This window comes from Pipistrellus hanaki, assembly GCF_964339955.1.
Source record: "Pipistrellus hanaki genome assembly, chromosome: X".
NCBI classification, from domain to species: Eukaryota; Metazoa; Chordata; class Mammalia; order Chiroptera; family Vespertilionidae; genus Pipistrellus; species Pipistrellus hanaki.
This window is the reverse complement of record NC_140524.1, coordinates 61,738,523-61,756,056: the sequence shown is the minus strand read 5'-3', so window position 1 is coordinate 61,756,056 and position 17,534 is coordinate 61,738,523.

Sequence of the window (17,534 nt, the reverse complement as noted above, 5' to 3'; positions counted from 1 at the left end):
AAAACAATGGAGAAAAAATATAATGTTATTTTATGTTTTCCTGTGATACTACATCAGTTTTCTATTTTCACATTATTTCCTTAAAGGAAAAAGGAGACTAAAGAAACAAATAGGAAAAAGGAAACAGAAGATCAATTTAAAGTGGCTGGAATAGCAATTCACTTGAACCTTTGCCCCAGTATTGAATTTAACCCAACAAATCACACTGGGGAATTTCTGTGTATAAGAAAGTGCAGTTTATACTTTTTTTGTTGGTATTATTTTAAGTTAAGAAAGAAAGATTATGGATTAAAAGGGGAAAATAGATTGAGAATAAAAAATCCTGCATTTGCTTTCCTCCAAAGACAGAATAACAACAAAAAGTCTAAATGGAATTTAATTTAGAAGTTAGAAGATTATGGAATTTGGTTGGGCCTTAACCCAAATCAAATTATCATTAGTTCAATTTTTAACTCCTACAAAGTCTCAGATAATCAGTTTTCTTATCTGTTAAATATAACCTAATGAATGGAATTATTATAAGGAATAGATGTGATTATTAGAAGACTAATACACAGCTGACATGAATCAATCAAATAATGTATTTTATCATTATTGTCCTCACAGGTTTCTACCCAAGGAATGCATAAATTATGAATGTGCCTTGCAATTTTCCAAAACCTGATCTATGACTAGCCAAAACCCACAGAATTCCTAGATTTCTGTCACATTGTCAATATCAGGGAAAAACAGGAACTTGGGGAGAAATGGGGAAAATATAATAGGAAAAATGTAATCTCCTTTACAAAACTCCCTTTTCCCTGAGAAACTAAATACAAAAGCCATGGCAGAACTGCAGCCAATCAAAATATTCCAAATATTTTAATGTCATTTAATCTAATGTTGGTGATGCTGGGATTGGATAGTGCTTCAGTTATAGTTTATTTGCAATTCAGAGTCAGATGCGACTGCAAAATTTTCTGTAATTTCCTTAGCCCATATTACAAATGACTAACAATAAAGTTGGGTGCCAGAATCTGTGGTCCTTCAAGAAATGATAAAAGAGATGCAATCTTTTTTGAAGGTCATTTTTAGCCCAAATGGGTCTTAAATGTTATTATTACTCATTTGCAGCAACCTGGATGGAATTAGAGAACATCATGCCGAGTGAAATAAGCCAGTCAATGAAAGAAAAACACCACATGACCTCACTCATTTATGGATAATAAAGAACATTATAAACTGATGAACAAAACGATAGATACAGAGATAGTAAAGCAACCAACAGACTATAAAATTACAGCAGGGAGGATAGGGAGATATGGGGTAGATAAGAGATCAACCAAAGAACTTGTATGCGTACATATAAGCAAAACCAATGGATGAAAAACTCTGAGGGGGGGTATGTATGGGAATGGGGGGGCAATGGAAATATATGTACACATATAATACCTTAATAAAAAAATAAAGTAAAAATGCATGTAACAGTAAAAAAAAAAAGGAATAGTACATTCTTTGAACTGTATGCACTTAGCTTCATTCCTTTTTATTAAATAATTTATCTCCCTCAAAAAAAAAGTGGATGAGGAAAGTTTGCCTTATTCATTAGGTGAAGAGGATACAGGAACATGAGTTTTTCTAGGTAAGCATTTCTAAGAACTAACAAATAGAATGGAGAAACCAGAAATGTTAACTTTTTCGTGAGCCTCTCATAGTCACTTGCTTATGCCCTACTTCCAAAATCCTAATTTCTGTACATATTTTGTTATGTGGAATGAATGAGAAGTTTATTTTCATGATTTCATTATCATCTTTAAGTTTGCCATGGTTCTGTGTTCTCTTCACAGAGGTGAGAAATGAGGGCAATGGAAAAGAGAGGGAAAGCCAGGATACATATGTATTTTTGGTATACCCAGTGCAAATAAAGGCATGTAAATGGGCCTAATAACTTTTTAAGCTTATCTGTGAAAATCTAGTAAAGTTTAGTTGTTAATAGCATGAGCTCTGCTATCAAATACTCCTGAGTTTGATTACCAGCACTAAGTCAATGGATAAAGTTACTAAAATCTATCTGTAGCACAAAGGAGCATTCAGTGATATGTAGCTGCTAAAAAATTATATTTTTTTTTGAGAGAGAGAGAGAGAGAGAGAGAGAGAGAGAGAGAGAGAGAGAGAGAGAGATTTGTTGATCCAGCTACTTATGCATTTATTGGTTGTTCCTTGAATGTGCCCTGACCAGGGGTCAAACCAGCAATGTTGGCATATCAGGGTGATGCTTTAACCAACTAAACTACCTGGCCAGAGCTGTAGAATTTTTCAAAGTCTTTTTCTCACCTTCACCGTCCATGACACACTGGATAATCAAACCAAAAGCAAGCCAAGGGTATTATTAGATATGAACTAAATGCTACAGCCACTGGCAGAAGCAAATAGTCAAATATAACTGAAAATATGGAGGTGATAAGCAGAGTAACTCAAATTGAGTGACTGTGTTGCCTTTATCCCCTAATTCAGAGAGAGAGGCAGAAAGTGTGTCACTAAAATCCCACAATCAGCATGGTCACCTCTTTTTTTCCAGAGTTGGCTTTGATCCCCTAAGTCTTTATGCATGGCCAGACTTCCTGCTATTATTAGATGTACTGGAGAGCTTTTAGTTAATTTCTTAAGATATATTTTCCCCCTTCTTAACAACCTTTAATCAAAATTACAACACAATCTTACAAGAAAGCTAGTTCCCTTGAGGTATCTAACACCTGGTGGTTTGAAGAGTTGAGGAAAGTTTCAATAAAACTTTAATTTTTTTGGCTTTACCCTTCAGTAGAATTCCCTCTGCTCATCAAAGCCAGGTCAGACCAGTACTCAAGCTTAACAAGCTGTAAGTATAGTAGTCTCTTTGACTTTGCTAAAACTTGAAATATCACTGGTGTGGATCAGCACTCTTTTACAATTAATTGTCTTTTTGCATTGGCCCTTTGTTACTCTAAATCAGTTCTGCTGACCAGGGTCTCCAGATACTGTCCTGCAGGTTATGGACTTTATAAGTCCAGGGGATGCCATTCACATAGACTGTAATGTGAATATCGACCTCCTGGAGTTGTGCAATATGCCTGGCATTGCTGCTGATATTTACAGATCTACCTTTGGGACTGAGGATATTGTTGCAAATTTAAGTTTGACCTCTATGTTCTTATTACTATTTTTAGATGGTATCTGTACTTTCATTATTATTAGTTTAGAAGAGATTATGTAAAGCAAAGGTAGTGGATAGCATGTTACTTTAATTCCTTCCTTAGGCAGTAATTGGAGGATTTAAAAAAAATATATTGACTTGACAGCTGAAAAATGAGCATAGTAGAGAAATGTTGATATCCAGTTGATTTAGCATATGAACTATCCTGATAGAAATTTTAAAGTATATTTGGTGTGACTTACAGTTTGTTCTCAGAAATTGTTTGAAAAGCATATGATTTGAATTGGATTGATTTGGAGATAATGTTTTTTTTTTTTGTTTGTTTGTTTTTTGAGCTTGACTCCCTGTGGACACATCTCTTAAGAACCACCCTTCCATAGGCCCATCTGGCTGCATTACAGAATTTCTTAGAAGAATGGTGTACTTGTCAGTACTGACATGTGAACATGAAGAAGATAGAGTCAGATAGAGACTGAGACACTGACAAGTAAGAACAGAGAAACAGACTGAAACACAATGTAATTATTCTAGCATGGTTAATTAATTAATTCAGTAAAATTTCATTGAGCACATACTATACACAGGTAGTATGGAAGAGAGATAAATGACGAATAAATAAAATTTGCTAAACCCACCAACTCTAGAGTCAGGCCCCTTAATTGTTAATCAACATTTCTTATATGTATAACATTAGAAACTTTACTTAATCTCTCTGTGCTTCAGTTTTCTTGACTATAAGGTGGGAATCATAAAAGTAATTGCCATACCAGATTGTTGTGAGGGCTAGGTGATGTAATCCATGTAAAGCACTAAGCTCAATGTCGGAATAAAACAGCTATATTTATTAGAACAATTATTACAGCAATAACAATCCTATATAATAAAGAGGTAATATGCAAATTGATCATCATTCCAACACACAAGATGGCCGAACCCATGTGGTCAAAGATAGTAGCCCCCATGTGGACACAAAATGGCCACCACAAGATGGCCAGAAGAGGAGGGCAGTTGGGGGTGACCAGGCCAGCAAGGGAGGGCAGTTAGGGGTTACTGGACCAGCAGGGGAACAGTTAGGTGTTGATCAGGCTGGCAGTGGAGTGCTTAGGGGGTGATCAAGCTGGCAGGCAGAAGTGTTAGGGGCAATCAGTAAGGCAAGCAAGCGAGTGGTTGGGAGCCAGCAATCCTGGATCATGAGAGGGATATCTGACTGCTCCACTGGGATCGAGCCTAAATGGGCAGTTGGAAATCCCTGAATGGTTTCCAGATTGGAGAGGGTGCAGGCTGGGCTGAGGAACACACCCTCCCCTTGCATGAATTCTGTGCACCTGGCCTCTAGTAATTAAGAAATAGCATAGTAGAGCAATTAAGAACACGAGCTTTGAACCATAATGGCTTTGAGTCTTAGCTCTATGATTTTGCATTGTGTCATCCTAGAAAAGTAAAATATCTCTCTGTGCTTCAGTTCACATCTCTTCTAGTCATGAGAGTTAAATGAGTTGATGCATTTAAAGTTCTTTAAAGCATACCTTGACCATAGTATTCACTCACAAAATGTTATCTATTATTATTATTAAGGATATATGAATCTTTAATGGTGGGTTGAATTTTCTCCCAAATATATGTCCATGTCCTAACTCTCTGTGATATTTTGATTTATAATAAGAAATAAGTCTTTGATCTTCATTTCCATTTCTAGTTTACAGCTCCTAAAAACCTTGAAATTTTCTAAGTGTGGAGAGTGAAAAAGGTATTTTATTATATTAATGATGTGACTTTTGGACCCCACTCAAGGATGGGGGCTTGTTGCCAGAAGAATCCAAATTGCAACTTTCATTCCTTGATTTCTGGGGAGTGGAGAAAGGCTTGAGGTTGAATTAACCACCAATGGCCAATGACTTAGTCAACCATGGCTATGTAATGAAGCCTTCATTTAAACCCAGAGAGACAGTACAGCAGCCCCCCCCCCCCTTTTTTTTAGAGAGCTTCCACATTGGGAAACCAGAACACTTTCACATGCCACAATGATAAACCTCAAGCTTCACAAGGAGAACTTTATGTGTTTGGAACCTTGCCCTATGCATCTCTACACCTGGCTGCTGATTCCTATCCTTCTATGTTCTTTATAATAAATCGGTAATTGAGTGAGGAAACATGTTTTCTTGAGTTCTGTGAACCATTCTAGAAAATTAATCAAACTCAAAAAGGAGGTTGTGGGAAGCTCTGGTTTAAGGCCAGTCAGTCAGAAGTACAGGTAACAACCTGGATTTGCAACTGGCCTCTGGATGGACTGACAATGAGGGGGTCTTGAGGACCACCAATCTATAGTTGGATGCTCAGAACAGGTAACAACCTGTGCTTTCCATTGTTATCTGAAGTGGAGGGCAATCTTATGGGACCGAGCCCTTTACCTATGCAATGTGATTCTATCTCTACATAGATAATAACTGAAATGAGTTGAATTTTTAGATACTATGATGCAGTCTTAGAATTGGTCATTGGTGTGGGGAAGCTTCCACATAACACACACATTGGAATTGGTTCTAGGAAACTTTTTTTTCCACTACCACCCCTCCACACACACACACACAACTTTGCATGTGACTTTATTTAAAAACTAGAGGCCCAGTGCACAAAATTAATTCACAAGGTGGGGGGTGTCCCTCAGCTTAGCCTGCACCCCTCAAGGGCAGTAAAACATCCCTCTCACAATCCAGGACCACTGGCTCCCATCTGCTTGCCTGCCTGTCTTCCTGATTGCCCCTAACCACTTCTTCCTGACAGCCTGATCACCCCCTAATCACTCTGCTGCCAGCCTGATTGATGCCTAACTGCTTCCCTGCCAGCCTGTTTGCCCCTAAGTACCCTTTCCTTCAGGCCTGGTCACCCCTAACTACCCTCTTTTGCAGGCCTGGTGCCTCCCAAATGTCCTCCCCTGCTGGCCATCTTGTGGTGGCCATCTTGTGTCCACATAGGGGCAGGATCTTTGACAACATGGGGACAGCCATCTTGTGTGTTGGAGTGATGGTCAATCTACATATTACCCTTTTATTAGATAGGATAGAGGCCTGGTACATGGGTGGGGGCCATCTGGTTTGCCCTGAAGGGTGTCCCGGATCAGAGTGGGGGTTTTCTTGGGGTGTGGAGTGGCCTGAGTGAGGGGCCTGTGGTGGTTTGCAGGCCAGCCATGCCCCCTGGTGACTCAAGCAGAAGCCCTGGAATCTGGAATTTATTTACCTTCTACACTTGAAACTTTGTAGCCTGGAGCAGAGCCAACCCTTTTGCTCGCTCCTTGGCTGTTGTCATTTCTGCTTGGATTTGTTTACCTTCTATAATTGAAACTTTGTAGACTTGAGTGGAGGCTTAGGCTAACAAGGGCAGACAGAAAGCTTGGCTTCTTCCATTCCCTGGGAAACCCAAGCCTCCTTCCTGCTCTCTGCGGCAGCAGCCAAATTGGTCAGGGTTAATTTGCATACTCATTCTGATTGGCTGGTGGGCATGACTGGTGGGCATGACTTGTGGGTGTAGTGGAGTGATGGTTATTTTGCATATTACTCTTTTATTAGGTAGGATAAGGTCTTTTCAAATGTAATTACTTATGATGAGATCATACTAGATTTATGGTGGTCCCTAAATCCAATGACTGGTGTCCTTATCAGAGAAAGGAGAGGTAGATTTGAGTTTCAGAGATACATGGGAGAAGTCCACATGAAGATGAAGATCAATATTGAAATTATATATCATAAACCAAGGAAAGCCAGGAGCTAGAAGAAGCTAGAAGAGGCAAGAAAGGATTAACCCCTAGAGACTTCAGGGAAAGTACAGCCCTGGTGACATCCTGATTTTTTTATTTTTTTTATTTTTTATGATACAATAGAGCAAACCTTTTTTTTATTTTTCAAGATATATCTTTTTAGAAGTTACTGTAGCAACATGTAATTTCAAATCTTGCCATTGCCCAGCAACCATAACCTTATTACATTTTGACAATTAAAACATCCCGTGTACTGGCAGAGTTTAACAATCTCATCTATTAACTATGGCCTTCCTGCCCTCATGATTTCTGACTTCTAGTCTCTAGAGGCATGAGAGAATAAGAATAAGTTTCTGTTGTTTAAATGGTACTGACAAGTACACCAGGTTTATGGTAAATTTATTGCAGTAACCCAAATAAACTAATAGACTTACTGTTACTTCCATTAACCACTCTTAAAATTTTATTTAATGTTGCCTTCTATTTTGAGAGATCTATCTTTAAATTGTAGAAAAATTATAAACTCTTTAGTAACTGTTTCTATTTTCAAAGCCCAAATTTATACATATATATAGTTTCCTGTTAGGGACATTTGGAAGGTTTCTTTGCTCTACACAAATATACCTAAAGTTTTGACTTATCTATTCACAAATATTTAATATGTTCAAGAAATATTTTCTGAGTGCTTACCATGTGTTAGGCATTATACAGGAAGCAATGATACAGTCCTATCATGAAAGAGCTCACAATCCAGTAGATAAAGATGCTGAGGACTTGGGCTCTTCTGATTTTAGAATCTTCCTAGAGTTCCATGGTGTCCTATGGGTCCTAGGATACTAAGTCAATGATGAATAAATTGAAGTTTCAATCCAGTGATCTGTGTCCCCTTCTTAACAGATATATTGGGTGTTGCCCAGGAATATGTGATTTTTTTATACCCTGGAATATTATTGGACTAAGGTTTGGGTATTGCTGGTCTAGTCCAACTTCATTCCCTACACATTGTGAAATTTAATAAACATAAAATGCATTTAAAATGAAGTTGGGAGTCTAGAAGAGATCATGCACGTGTCATTCAATTCATACTACTGGCCCAAATGGAAGGAGATAAACCTTGCAACTCTGATAAGAAGTTATGTATATATATATAAAAAAAAACTCATCTTTGCTCAGCAACAACTCAGCCAGTGGGATATTGCCATAACTCATCCAATAAAAATTCATTATACTTTAAATTTTAAGTTTTATTCAATGGACGCTGTTTACAGCAGAACCTCTCAAGAAAAAAAAGAAAAGAAAAAAGAAAAAAAAAAAAAAAGACCGTTCATCTCCTTTGTTTGGACTTGTATGTGGTTTACCTTTAGATCACATGTCCCAAATTGCAAATCTTCATTGTTCTACAATAAACCCATGTTGCTGAGAAATATGTGTTTGTTTATAATATTTAAGGTCAACAGCAGAGGTGATTTTATACTATTCCTGTTAAATGATTCTTGGATTTATGTGAATATTTCTAGTAACAGAATTTTATGTTTTATGAGTAAACCGGGTCCCTTGTTACACAAAGCATTGCAAAATTATTCTATGTATTGATCTTCAATCTAACTCCTCTTAGCTTTTACTCACTGGCCATGGTTCTTCATTATGAAAAAATGTATAATCCAGCTCTGAATAGTGGTCCCTTAGAATTTATAATTTACTATTTTCTCATATAATATATGCACACATAACTCATATAATTACCTATTTTGTTCTTGGTTCTTTAAAATTGATCAAGCTCCAGTTTGCCTATTTCCTTCTAAACATTGTCCACCATAATCGATTGTAATTCCAATGAAAATTTCCGTGCAGCTCTACTTGGAGCCAAGACTTTTATCAATACAGACTGTTTGCAGCAGCTTTTTTGTTTTGTTTTGTAGCAGTCACAAGTTCCTGCTTGCACACATTGAACTTAAAATCAAATAAAACTTCCAAATTTTTTTCCACAAATACCATTTATAAGCAAGGACCCTCTCATCTATTCTTCTTCCTCTGATTCTTCAAACATTAAGAACACATTTCAAATGTATTCATATTGTTTAATTTTATTTTGGGTTATGTTTTCAATCTGCAGTAGTAAACTTTTGCGATTGTAATCCAGTCCTCCAATATACTTGCTTATTTTATTATTTTTATCGCTATTGTTGAAAGTATTACATATTGACCTCTTCTAACCCACCTCCACCCTCCCACCCCCATCCCAGACCTTCACCACCCTATTGTCTGAGTCCATGGGTTATGCATATATCAGTATGCATACAAGTTCTTGGTTGATTTCTTCCCGCCTCATCCACCTTTCCTCTGAGATTCCACAGTTTGTTCCATGCTTCTTTGTCTCTGGATCTATTTTGATCATGTTTATTTTGTTCATTAGATTACACAGATGAGTGAGATCATGTGATACTTGTCGTTCTGACTGGCTTATTTTTATAATTTTTAAATCTGAAAACTTGATAAGGATTTCCTAAATTAGATAAGGAATGGTATAGCATGAGATTAAGAGAATGGTATCTGCAGTCAAATAGAATTAAATTCTGCACATGAGTCTCAGAATTGATATTTGTTATCTCCATTGCATTTGAGAATTTAGTAAACTAAGTAAGCTCAGCTTCTTTACCTGTAAAATGAGAATAATAATAAACTTAATTTATATTGTTATTATTTGGATTACATATACTAATATATAAAGAATTTAACATGATACTATCTGGAAGAGTCATTCACTGATTCCTTCAACAAACATTTATTGAGTGACTGGTAGGTTTCAGACATTGTTTGAAGTCTGAGAGATGGTAGACATATAACATTTAATTGGGTAGACAAAGACCCTTCATAGAACTAACATTCTGAAGAATAAAAGTAAGAAAAAAGCATATAAGCATGTAAAATTAATAAATCAAATACTTTTAGAGTGTCACAACTATTATGAAAAATGGGTTAATGGGATAAAGGGTTTTAGTTCACCATTATGAGAGACATTTAGAAAAAAATTCCAAGGACATTGAAAAAACAGATAGAAGATACAGACAATTGTAAGAATATACTGTGTTAATGGATTTTTAGAAACAACATCATTAAAATGTCCATACTACCCAAGGCAATCTATAGATTCAATGAAATCCCTATTAAAATATCAATGTCATATTTCACAGAACTAGAACAAATACACCAAAATTTTATATGGAATTCAGAAAGACCCTGAATAACTGCAGCAATCTTGAAAAAGAAAAACAAAGTTGGAGGGCTCAAAATACCAGATATCAAGTTATACTACAAAGCCACCATAAGAAAACAGCCTGGTACTGGCACAAGAACAGGCATATAGATCAATGGAACAGAACAAAGAACCCAAAAAATTGACCCAAGCCATTACGTTCAATTAATATTTGACAAAGAAGCAAGAGCATAGAATGGAATCAAGAGAGTTTCTTCAATAAATGACGTTGGGAAAATTGTACAGATACATGCAAAAAAAAAAAATTAAACTTCACCACCAACTTACACCATACACAAAAATAAACTAAAAATGAATTAAAGGCTGGGAGTGGTTTGGCTCAGTGGATAGAGCATCGGCCTGCGGACTGAAAGGTCCAGGGTTCGATTCCGGTCAAGGGCATGTACCTTGGTTGCGGGCACATCCCCAGTAGGGGGTGTGCAAGAGGCAGCTGATCGATGATTCTCTCTCATCGATGTTTCTCTCTATCCCTCTCTCTTCCTCTCTGTGAAAAATCAATAAAATATATTTAAAAAATGAATTAAAGAATTAAATGTAAGTCACAAAACCATAAATATATCAGAAGAATACATAGGCAATAAAATTTCAGATATTTCTCATGGCAATATTTTATAAATATATGTCCCTGATCAAGGGAAACAAAAATATAAACAAGCGAGAGTACAGTAAACTAACATGGTTTTGCACAGAAAAATAAACCATCAGCAAAATGAAGAGGGACCCAACTGAATGGGAGAGCTTATATATATGCCAATGCTATATTAGTAATTCCCAAAATACATAATTAACTTATACTACTCAACACCGAAAAGAATAACAACCCATTTTTTATAGGCTGTTTATACCCTGGAATACTATGCAGCAGTAAAAAAAAAGGATCCCTTACCCTTTGAGACAGCATGGAGTCACTTGGAGAGTATTATGCTAAGTGAAATAAGCCAGTCAGAAAAAGACAAGTATCACATGACCTCACTCATATGTGTAATCTAATGAACAAAATAAACTGTTAAACAAAATATATGAGAAGACATAAAAGCACTGAACAACAGACTGTGGAATCGAAGAAGGAAGGTGGAGAGGATGGGTGGGTAAGAAGAGATCAACCAAAGAACTGGTATGCATATATGCATAACCCATGGACACAGACAATAAGATGGTAAAGGCCTGGGGAGGGAGAGGAGGGGAATAGGGGCTAAAATAGGTCAATTGGGGGGGAGGGAAGTTATATATGCAATACTGTCAACATTAAAGATTTTTTAAAATAAAATAAATAAGCAAAGGGCCTGAAAAGAAACTTCTCTAAAGAGGACCTATGGATGGCCAATAGACCTATTTAAAAAATGCTCAATATCTGCCAAGACCGGTTTGGCTCAATGGATAGAGCTCCTGCTTGGGGACTGAAGGGACCTGGGTTCGATTCCGGTCAAGGGCATGTGCCTTGGTTGCAGGCATATCCCTGGTAGGGGGTGTGCAAGAGGCAGCTGATCGAGGACTCTCTCATCGATGTTTCTAGCTTTCTATCTCTCTCCCTTCCTCTCTGTACAAAATCAATAAAATATTTTTTTTAAATGCTCAATATCACTAATCATCAGAAAGATGCAAATTAAAAACAAAATGAGATATCACCTCATGCCTGTCAGAATGGCTACCATCAATAAATCAACAAAGAAAAAGTTCTGGAGAGAATGTGGAGAAAAGGAAACCCTAGTGAACTGCTGGTAGAAATGTAGACTGGTGCAGTCAATATGGAAAACAGTATGGCGTTTCCTAAAAAAAACTAAAAATGCAACTGCTATTTGACCCAGAAATTCCACTTCTGGTAATATTTCCAAAGAAACCCGAAACACTATTTTTAAAGAATATTTCACCAATATATTCATAGCAGCATTATTTATAATAGCCATTATCTGGAAAGAACCCAAGTGCCCATCAATACGTAAGTGGATAAAAAAGCTGTGGTATATTTAAACAATGGAATACCACACACAATTGTTTCTGTGAGGCTTCCAGTCACTCATGGAATTATAGACAGGTCAGTGTGCCTTTTTTGGATGACACATGTTTCCATCTAGAGTCCTAATTTGATTTGTACTTTAATTACAAGTGAACTGCCACTTATATTGAATTTAATCATTTGTAATTTTACCTGATGGCAAGAGTGGTCATGCCAGAAGCTGCGGGAGGCAATGACCATGGAAAGAGCCTTTCCATCCACCGCAGCAATGGGCTAGTTGTAGCAACTGAGCAAAGCATTGCTATACCAATCTTCTGGCTTGGGGCCAAGCTAAGATTGCAATGCCAAACTACCTGCAATCCTGAAAGTATAGTAGGGCTGAAGAAATATCTAGTTTTCTGCTAACCATGGAGTTTTTCTTCTCTTCAGATATGGTTTAATGAATGTTGGCACATTTTGGGCAACTGCCTTACTTTGGTGCATGCTGGAGTGGAGGGCATGGCTAGTGCAGAAGTCTGCATCTGACTTTTTATCATGGTCATGCACAGCTGTCTTCGTGTGTGTGTGTGTGTGTGTGTGTGTGTGTGTGTGCGTGTGTGTTTCCTTCCTAATGCAGTAGCTGCTGCTGTATGTACCACAGGATAATGGCTATTATTTATATAGCAATTTTCATCTTCAGTGTGCATTACAAACACTAACACATCAATTCTCAGGAGAGAAGTATTATATAATGCCTGGAGCAAACATCTACCCCTTGTATTTTAAAATGAATTGAGTAGGTTCATAAAATACAATCAATGGATCATCAGTATTAGTTGGAGCTGTATTACACAAAATGATCCACTAGCACTGGACTTAATGAGTGATGGTCGCAGGTTCAGTTTACAGCATATTACCAGAGCCCCTACAGGGCAGGCATTTGCAAACCAATCTTCTGCTTCCTTGTCTCAGAGGACTTCACTTAATAATGACTGACATTTCTTCACAGCCTCTTAATGGATCCAGCTGGCACTGTGCAGGATCCTCAGGTATAGTGGATTGTTTTACTTTACTCCATCTGTCAATGCTTCCCAAGAGGGAATATTTTACTATGAAAATATTTTTATAAAACCAGCAGTAAAGTTTTGCCATTAGCCCTCTATCATGTCTAGTTCTCACCCCCTCCTATCTCACTATCCAGTTTCCACTTTCTCTCCGCCCAAACACACACTGAGTTTCAGGATCTGAAAGAAGGGAAGTGACAAATACAATAGTTTTTCATCTTATCCTAAACATCTCCATTGGCATTTAAAAATGGACCATTGTTATACAGAACATGTCCTAATTGCATTTTTCTTTCACTTTATTGCTGAGTTTAAGGAGAGGTAGAAAATGTTCAAAGTGAGAGCAAATCTGAAACACAGTATTACGTAACCTCTGAACTCACCAAACTATTGTGTTGATGCTGAAAAGGAAGCAAAATATAATTTAGATAATTATACCTGAAATACCACAGCTGAGTCACTTTTCTGATGAGCAAATATTTTATTTTCTGGCAACATGGCTTACCATATGGGAGAAGAATCCTGAAAAAAGCTTCTTTGTGAGTTTAAGCCTCTTTCACTCACTATGAAAATTCTATACCTTAACAAATTACTTCAGGATATAGTCCTCATTTAATATTCAATTATTTGGTGACACCAACCGAAGTGTGTTTTACCTTTTTGCTATTATTGCCACATATAAATATTTCCTATGTTCTTGAAAGTAATGAGAACAAACTTAAAATAATCAAAAGATGTGATGACACTTATCATTATCTATACTAATAAAAAGCCTGTGGCTGTGAAGCCATAATGCTATCATGATCAAACAAGCTCTCTAGGTAGGTGGGGCGGGGTGCGAGGAGCTATTAGTTCCAGAGAGCTATGAGCTGTGGAGCACTAGGAGGGCAGAGTGCAAGATACTAGTGGTGGAGAGCTAGGAGCAGGGGAGAGCGAGTTCGAGCTATGAGAGGTGGTGGGCAGGGTGGCCAGCTGAGGAAAGTGGAAACCAGCTACTTGTGCATGATTTTGTGCATGCTGGTCCTCTAGTTTATAACATAAAATAAAAAAATGCTGGTCCTCTAGTTTATAACATAAAATAAAAAAACAACTTTCTGAATTGTGGGCATTATTTTTATCTGCAAGAAATAGAAAATATTTTTAGAAAATATAAAGTTTCATAAGAATTTTATTTAATATACTGAAAATGCCTTTTTTATATAAGAGCAGATAGTGGTATTAGATCAGCAGGGCATTACCTTTAAAAGAGCTGGAGGAGGAAAACCAACCATATACTATATTCAACCGCCCCCTCCCCAATCAATTACACTATTTTTGTTGGTCAATACTTTCAATATTTACTTTCTAGATGGTCTCCCACTGAGCAGTAAGTATAAAATTAACAGTTTCAGAGTTGGCATGCAGATGATGACCACCACTTTTGTTGATGGACTTTTCATTCAGGTTCTATTTTTTATTAAACTACATCATCTGGTGTGAGTCCTTCCATGAGAGAGCATTGCTGATAGAACGAAGAAGGTAAAACAGTTGGATGAGCTGCAGACTCAGAAAGAAACGTTGGAACTGTGATGAAGGGACATTTGTCTGAAATTCTCTTTCATTTCTTTTCATCACAAATACAAACCAACTGATACCATGTCATGTGGTGTTTCCAAGTATTATTTATAAACCAAATATTTGATCACATCCATTGAGAGATCTCCTAGAGATAGCAAGCCTGCAAACGACAATAAAATCTTTCTAGTGCCTTACAAATCAGAATTTTTATGTCCAAATTCAAAGAGATTGAGCTGCACAGGTTTCCTAAAAACAAGAGAATAGATGCTACTGTGTGAGAGCTCATTACAAAAGTTTTCAACAGGACAGGGTAAAGACAAAATACATATTTTATTTTGTCTATGAAATAATTTTGCTTTAATTCTGTGGTTTTACAGCTATAAAAAATAGTGACTGCAACAATGCTTTCATGTAAGCACTATCATTTATGATATGAAATCTACTTACACATGCTTCTGAGAAATATTATAATTTTAAGGGGAATGGGAGTTTCAGAAGAGGGTTTTTGCAAGAAAATTTGAATACCTGTATGAGGTCCTATGCCAATTATTATTATAATTTTATCCAAAGCAGTCACTCAACACTTCAGTAATGTGGGGTCCATTCACTCAGTGTTTCTAATTCCAACAGATAATATATTCAGTTAATTCAATTAAATAAACAAATTTGAGGTAATTTAGTCATGTTCATTTGCTTCTAAAAGCAATGTCAAAGGTGAAAAATCATTACATATTATAATAGAGCCTCTACTTTACTACTATTTTTGTTTATTTTGCTATATGTTCTTAAATGAATTAAATATGCATAGCTTTCAATAAATTCTATGATACAGATTTTTAACCAATTTCAGGAATCAACAAGTATTTATTGAATATACTTGGTGATTTCAGAGCTGTGTTAGGACCTAAAAAGACACAAAAACAAGCACACCTCTGATGAGACAGATATTAGAAACAATCAGAAACCAATGAAGTGCTGTATTGTGTGGTACAGAGCTACTAATTTTAAAAAACAAAGGGGATGCAGAGAAGGGTGAAGTAAACTGGATTCTACAACTGAATACTGTGGAACTTTTCATAAAGGCACTGGAGCGTGAAGTTAGCCTTTAAGAATGGGCTTGGTTTAGGTAGGCAGAAATGAGCTGAGGGAACATTCCAGATAAGGTACATAGCATAAGAAATACATGGAAGGCAGAGAACATTCTAGGGCATTCTAGGGCATAGTAGGAAATAACTTGGTAGAGAAGGACCAATTTATTAGGGATAGAATCATGACAGAAACTTTTATTTTGAATTGTAACTTAAAAGGAGGCTACTCTTCAGAAATACTTTTTATTATTAAATATGTCATTCACATGAAAAGTTTCCAGAAAAGGATTATGTAGTTTAAAGAATGATAATACTGAAAATACACGCATTTCCTTCACTCAGTTTAAGAAATAGAATATCAGTAATTTAGTATTTATATTTCCCCCAATTACTTTATTGCAGAAATAATCACAATTCTAAATTCTACCTTAATGCTTCTCTGGATGGCGATATATATATATATATATATATATATATATATATATATATATATATATATATATATATATATATATATTAAAGAGAGAGCAATGGAGAGGGAGAGAGAAACATTGATGTGAGAAAAACATCTCATCTTTTGGCTGTTTCCTGCATGCCCCCAACAGGGGATGAAGCCAGCAACCTGGGCATGTACCCTGTCCTAGTGTCCAACCAGTGACCTCTTGGTGTATCAGACATCACTCATCCAACTGAACCCACTGGCTGGGTTCCTTAATCTCTTAATACTTGTATATGCAATCATAAACAATATATATTTATACCTTTGCTTGGCTTTGGACTTTATATTACAATAATATAACAACGCTATAAATAATCTACTGTCACTTGTTTTTCTTGCTCAAAATTGTATTTTTGAGATTTATGCATATTGATGTCTGTAACTGTGGCTCATTAGAATGATATACTGCTATATAATAGTCCATTGTTTCATTATGACACAATTTCTTTTTCCTGACAGATTATTGGGTTGTATTCATATTTTGCTGTCATGAACATTGCTGATATCAGCTCACTTTTATGTATCCTTAGGTAGTACATCCTGAGAGAAATATCTACAAGTGTTGTTGGGTTGTAAGGTATTCACATGTTCATTTTGTTAAATAATATAAAACTTTTATTAAATAGAAATTTATTCTTCCACCAGCAGGGTGTAAAAATTCCCTTTGCTTCATGTTCTAGTCAATACTTGATGTTGTCTGACTTTTTCTCTTTTTTTGACAATCTGGTGAGTATAACTTTTGTTTAACCATAATTAATTTGTATGTAAGTGATTATTAATGGGGTTGAACATGTTTTACAGTGGGTGTGTGTTTGTGTCATGAAAACAGTTACAATTTGCTCTCTTACGAAGTTTCAAATATATTACCTGTATTCACAATCTTGTACATTAGATCACCAGAACTTAATTATATTTTAAGTGGATGTTTGTACTATTTGACCAACAGCTCTCCATTTTTCCCACACCCAGCTCCTGGTTATATCACCACTCTACTCTCTGTTTCTAAGAGTTTGGATTTTTTTTAAATTGCACATACAAGTGATATCATACAGTGTTTGTCTTTTTCTGTCTGATTTATTTCATTAGTATAATGTCCTCAAAGTCCATCCATGCTGCCATAAATAGCAGGATCTCCTTACTTTATGGCTGAATAATAGCACTATATATATATATATATATATATATATATATATATATAT